The 6,404-nt window shown below is 37.2% G+C and overlaps 1 pseudogene; it reads right to left on the bottom strand.

Moving 5' to 3' along the window:
• Positions 1-5,291: 5,291 nt before the first annotated feature.
• On the bottom strand, positions 5,292-5,840 carry LOC112931156 (large ribosomal subunit protein eL21-like; annotated as a pseudogene).
• Positions 5,841-6,404: the final 564 nt, after the last annotated feature.

Raw genomic sequence — 6,404 nt, 5'->3', positions numbered from 1 at the left:
TATATTATATGTGAAACCCTGGTCTAGGCTTGAAGAGGGCTAGAAAGGTGAATTACATTATGTGGTTTTCCTCAAAGGGATTCTTAAGTTGAGGAAGGGAATGGAATGGGGGATGATGGAGAAGGTCACAGAAAGTGAGGCTAGAGGGAAGGGCTTTGTGCAGGCAAACTGGATGAATCTTCAGCTTTGAGGACTACATTCTAACATTGTCTCTCTAAATTTTCCCTGGTAGTGTGAGGTGACAAGCCAACCCTCCCAGATGTGGGTTTGGAGGGCAGACTTGGAAGAGGGCAATCTTCTTTTTAACTTAAAAGACCAGGCATAAGAAAGGACTAGAAGGGAGATTAAAATGAATGTCTTTGGGATCCCTGGGTGGCGCAGCGGTTTGGCGCCTGCCTTTGGCCTAGGGTGCAATCCTGGAGACCCGGGATCGAATCCCATTTCAGGCTCCCGGTGCATGGAGCCTGCTTCTCCCTCTGCCTGTGTCTCTGCCTCTCTCTCTCTATCATGAATAAGTAAATAAAATCTTAAAAAAAAAATAAATAAAATGAATGTCTTTGATAGATGTCTATATATATATTTTTAAAGATTTTATTTTATTTATTTTTAAGATTTATTTATTTATTTATGAGAGACAGAGAGAGAGAGAGAGAGAGAGAGAGAGAGAGGCAGAGACACAGGAGGAGGGAGAAGCAGGCTCCATGCTGGGAGCTGGACCTGGGACTCGATCCTGGGACTCCAGGATCGCGCCCTGGGCCAAAGGCAGGCACTAAACTGCTGAGCCACCCAGGGATTCCAAAAGATGTCTATATTATTGAAAAACTGGAATATGCAAAAAGGAAAAAGGAAAAAAAACCTGTGATATCCTATCTAGAGAACACCATCGTTAATCTTCTACTGCATTTTCCCCCTCTGTACCCTTCTCCTCTTTTGAAGATGTAGGAGAGATTATGTTTTTTCTATAATTTTGCATCCTATATTTTCTACTTATTACGTGGTTGAGTTCAGGCTCTAGAGTCATACTACCTGGGTTCAAATGTCAGCTTCCTTCTTAGTATCTGTGTGGCTTTGGTCAAGTTAGTAACCTTTCTACTCTTTCTCTTTCTTTCTTTCTTTCTTTCTTTCTTTCTTTCTTTCTTTCTTCTTTCTTTTCTTTCTTTCTTTCTTTTTTTTTTTTTTTAAGATTTCTTTATTTAGTTTAGAGAGGGAGAGATCATGAATGGGAGGAACAGAGGGAGAGAAAGAGAATCTCATACAGACCCTCAGACACTCAGTGTGGAGCCAGTTGGGAGGCTAGATCCCATGCCGGTGAGATCACAGACCATTAGATCATAACCTGAGCTGAAGCCAAGAGTCAGATACCCAACTGACTGCACCACCCATGCACCCCAACTTTCTCATTTTTAAGAAGAAGACAATGAAGGACTTTTCTAATAGGAAGATGGTATGAGCTAATATGTGTGAAGCTTTTAACACCATTCTTGGCTTTGAGAAAATGCTTGGTAAATGTTATTAATGATTATTTTCTCCATATTATCAAATCTTTCCATATATCATACATCTATGTAATAGTCTGCCCCATAGTTGAACTCTGGTTTACTTTGGTTGGACGTCTAGGCAGAATCCACTTGTTTATTAAAAAAATATTCTAGGGCAGCCCAGGTGGCTCTGCGGTTTAGCGCCACTTTCAACCTAGGGCCTGGTCCTGGAGACAGACCCGGGATAGAGTCCCACGTGAGGCTCCCTGCATGGAGCCTGCTTCTTCCTATGCCTGTGTCTCTGCCTCATTCTCTCTCTCTCTCTCTCTCTCTCTCTCTCTCTCTGTGTGTCTCTCATGAATAAATAAAATCTTTAAAAAAAATGTTCTAAAGAACATTTTTGTACATAAGCAATTTATACATTTTGTATTTCTATAAGCTAAAATCCCAGGAATAGAAGTATTAGGTCAAAAGGTAGGCTCTTGAATCTGCATGTATATATTTTTTTGAAAATACATTTTCTGCATTTAAAGTTTTAATTGTGGTAAAGCCTATGGCATCATTAATTAAATTATTTCATACATTTCTTAACCACTTAAGTATTAAAATGTCTAACTTCAAGTTTTAAGAAATAGTTCAACTCTTATAAGAAAGAGTTTAAGGATCCCTGGGTGGCGCAGCGGTTTGGCGCCTGCCTTTGGCCCAGGGCGCAATCCTGGAGACCCTGGATCCTGTCCCGCGTCGGGCTCCCGGTGCATGGAGCCTGCTTCTCCCTCTGCCTGTGTCTCTGCCTCTCTCTCTCTCTGTGTGTGACTATCATAAATAATAAATAAAAATTTTTAAAAAAAGAGTTTAATTAATTTTCCAACTATAGAATCTACTCTATTCTCTGAATTTCTTTCTTTTTTTAAATTCAGAGTCACAACTCAAGACAGGATCCAGGCTGCTGCTCAGTCATGATTTACCTGATACCATCAGTTTTATTTGGGCATATTACTTAGGAAAGCTCTGCAATCTTTGAATTTTGTTTCCTAAATTCAGATTTCTTTGATATTTTTTCTCATTTTTTGCATGGAATTTCTCAAAATTTATATATATATATATATATATATATATATATATATATACTATATTATAATTTACTCACTTGTAAGTTAGTTAAATCTATACAGATGACTGGGTAAAGATAACTGGGATAAAAATATTTATATGGTCAATTGGCTTGCACTGCAGAATAGGATTTCCAGATGAGAATGCCTGACAAATTTAAGTTTATCCATGCAGATACCTTCCCAACACTTCAAACTCCACTTACTTAAAACCAAGGAACACTGAACTGAGAGAATTGTATGGATTCTTCACAATTTCTATATTAATAATTATTTCACCTATGAATGCAGATCTTCCCTTTCCAATCTGTTTTATTTATTTCCTTGTTTTATTTCAACAACTAAGAACTGGAATAAAATGTTGAATAGAACTGGTGAGAGTGGACAAAACATTCAGCATTTTGCTGTTAAATATGATCTTAACTGAAAGTTCTTTTTATTTTTTATTTTTTTAGAGAGAGAGTTGCGGGGGGGAGGGGGTACAGAGGGAGAGGAAGAGAGAATTAAGCTTAAGAAAATTAAGACAATTAAGCTGACTCCTGGTCCAGTGAGCAGCATTAGGCAGGGCTAGATCCCATGACACTGAGATCATGACCTGTACCAAAATCAAGAGTCTGATGTTTAACTGACTGAGCCACCCAGACACCCCACCTGCAAGTTTTTTCATAGATATTCTCTGACCTCTTTTCTTGTGCATTTTTTATCATACATTGTTGTTGAATTTTGTTAAATTCTTTTGCTGCATCTGTTGAAATAACCATATGATTTTTCTCCTTTATTCTGTTACTGTGGGGAATTGCATAGATTGAATTTTATTTTATTTTTTAAAGATTTTATTTTTACTTTTTTTTTAAAGATCTATTTATTTGAGAGAGAGCGAGAGCGAGAGAGAGAGCGCATGAGCAGAAGGCCCAGATGGAGAGGGAGAGAGAATCTCAAGCAGACTCCCCACAGAGGCACTCCCACTCCCCGCAGAGCACAGAGGCCCACGTGGGGCTTGATCTCATGAAAAGCGAGGAGTTGGTTGCCTAACTGATTCTACCACCCGGGCACCCCTGAGGTTTTTTTTTTAAGTAATCTCTACCCCTAAATTGGAGCTTGAATTACAATCCTAAAATCAAGAATCCCACGCTGAATGAGCCAGCTAACTGAATTTTAAATACGGAAACAATCTTACTTTGTTGAGATAAACTTCACTTGGTTATGATACATCACTCTTTTAATATATACCTTAATATTTAATATTCAATGTGCCAACCTTTGAAGATTTTTGTATCTATGATCCCTATGTATCTATGAGGGATATTAATGTGTAGTTTCTTTATCTTACAATGTCTTTGCCTAGTTTTGATGTTAGTGTAATACTGGCCTCATAAAATGAGGCAGGATATATTCCCTCCTTTTCTAGTTTCGCAAAGAGTTTGTATAAAAGTGGTAGTATTTCTTCTGTAAATGTTTGATAGAATTCACAAGTAAAGTCTTGGAATTTTCTCATGAGAAAATTTTTAATTACAAATTCAAGTGCTTTAATAGATGCAAAATTATTTGGATTATTTATTTTGTGTTTGTTTTGGTAATTTATGTCTTTCAGGAAAATTTTCCACTTTATCTAGTTGTCATATTCATTGGCATAAATCTTTTCTTTTTAAAGATTTTTGTGAGAGAGACAGAGAGCATAAGAGGGGGGGAGGGGCAGAAGGAGGGAGAAGCAGGCTCCCTTCTGTGCAAAGACCCCAATGCAGGGCTCAACCCCAGGACCCTGGGATCATGACCTAAGCTGAAAGCAGATGCTTAACCACTGAGCCACCCACGCACCCCGGAATAAATGTTTTCATAATATTCCCTTACTTTCCTTTTTATAGCTGTAGGATTCATAGTGTTGTTTACTCTTTTATTCCTGATATTGATAATTTGTGTTTTGTCTTCTTTTATCTGTGTTCAGTCTACCTAGAGGTTTATCAATTTTATTTATCTTGTCCAGAACCCAAGTTTTGATTTTATTTAGTTCTTTGCCTATATCTAGTTCACTGATTTCTGTTCTCATGTTAATTTTTTCCTGTTATCACTTTTATGTGTTTTTCTTTTCCTAGCTTCTTAAGGTGGAAGCATAAATCACTGATTTTAAACTTCTTTTCTAATATAAACATTTAAACTTATAAATTTTCTAAACATTGCTCTAGCTTGTGTCTTGCAAAGTGTTTTGTTTTTTTGTTTTTGTTTCTGTAATTTCATTTTATTTTTAAAGATTTTATTTATTTATTCATGAAAGACACTGAGAGAGAGGCAGAGACACAGGCAGAGGGAGAAGCAGGTGTGGGCCAAAGGCAGGCGTTAAACCACTAAGCCACCCAGGGAATCCCCTGTTTTTGTAATTTTAATGCCATATTCTTGGTCTTATGATCCAAAGCAAATAAAAGCATATGGACATTATCCCTCCAAAACTGATGCTAACTTAACAGTTAATGTAAAACATCTATTGATATTTTAAGCAAGAGAATTTGCTTTTCATATTAACTTTTTAAAAATTTTAGTTTTTAAACTATTTAGAATTTTAAAAAATTCCAGTATAATTAACCTGCAGTGTTATGTTAGTTTGAAGTTGCACAATTGCATTCCACAACTTTTGATATGCTGTGCTTTCAATGTCACTCTATTCAAAATATTTAAAAATCTTTCTTTTAGTTTCTTTCTTTTTTTTTTTCTTTACAATCCTGAGGTCTTTTATTTTCTTTACAGTTATCATGCCATGAATTCATAGGGAATGGGTTCCAGCAGTTCAGGCTCCTTTCCATTGGTTCTCACAAAGTGTGCTTCTCTGGGTGGGGCAGGTTGGTGCTTCAGTTGGACCCAAGTACCTTTCTCTTTGGCTTCCTTCTTTTTCTGATCATTTTCCTTCACATGCTTCAGGAAGCTATCTTGGCTCTTTGAGTGTTTAATATGCTCAATGTGGACATTAATTCTCTTGGCAAGAATCTTGCCCTTAACTTGTTTGTTTACTACAATGCCAATAGCATGCTGAGTAACATTGTAGACTCTTCCAGTTTTGCCATGGTAACATTTGTGGGGCATTCCTTTTTAAACAGTGCCCATTCCCTTGATGTCCACAATATCACCCTTCTTATAGATTCGCATGTATGTGGCCAAAGGAACAACTCCATGCTTTCTAAAAGGCCTAGGGAACATATAGCGGGTACCTCTCCTCTTTCCCTTTGTGTTGGTCATTTTGGCGAATTACTGGAAGATGGCGGTTCTGGCCGAAAGGCTTTTAGTTTCTTTTTTTGAGCCATACATTATTGTATAGTATGTTTATTAGTATTAAAATAATTGGATGTTGCCCATGTTTCTTTTTGTTATCAATTTCTTTTTTTTTTTTTTAAGATTTATTTATTCATGAGAGACACAGAGAGAGAGGCAGAGACACAGGCAGAGGGAGAAGCAGGCCCCATGCAGGGAGCCCGATGTGGGACTTGACCCCGGATCCTGGGATCACTCCCTGAGCCAAAGGCAGACACTCAACTGCTGAGCCACCCAGGCGTCCCTTGTTATCAATTTCTAGCTGAATTCCGTTATAGTTGGAAAATGTACTTTTTATGGTTTCAATTATTCTGAATTTATTGATATGTATCTTATATCCTCACATATGATCATCACTGATGAATGTTCCATGTCACTTTAAAAAACCGTATTCTATAGTTGTTAGATGTAGCTTCCATAAATGTCAGCTGAGCAATTTTGATTGATTTTGTTAGTGAGGTTTTGTATATCCTTGCTGATTTTCTGATCCTTGTTCTGTCAGTTACTGAATAAGGAGTGTTGA

The sequence above is a fragment of the Vulpes vulpes genome, chromosome 2 (assembly GCF_048418805.1).
Source record: "Vulpes vulpes isolate BD-2025 chromosome 2, VulVul3, whole genome shotgun sequence".
NCBI lineage: Eukaryota > Metazoa > Chordata > Mammalia > Carnivora > Canidae > Vulpes > Vulpes vulpes.
This window is presented reverse-complemented; position numbering and strand designations above follow the sequence as displayed.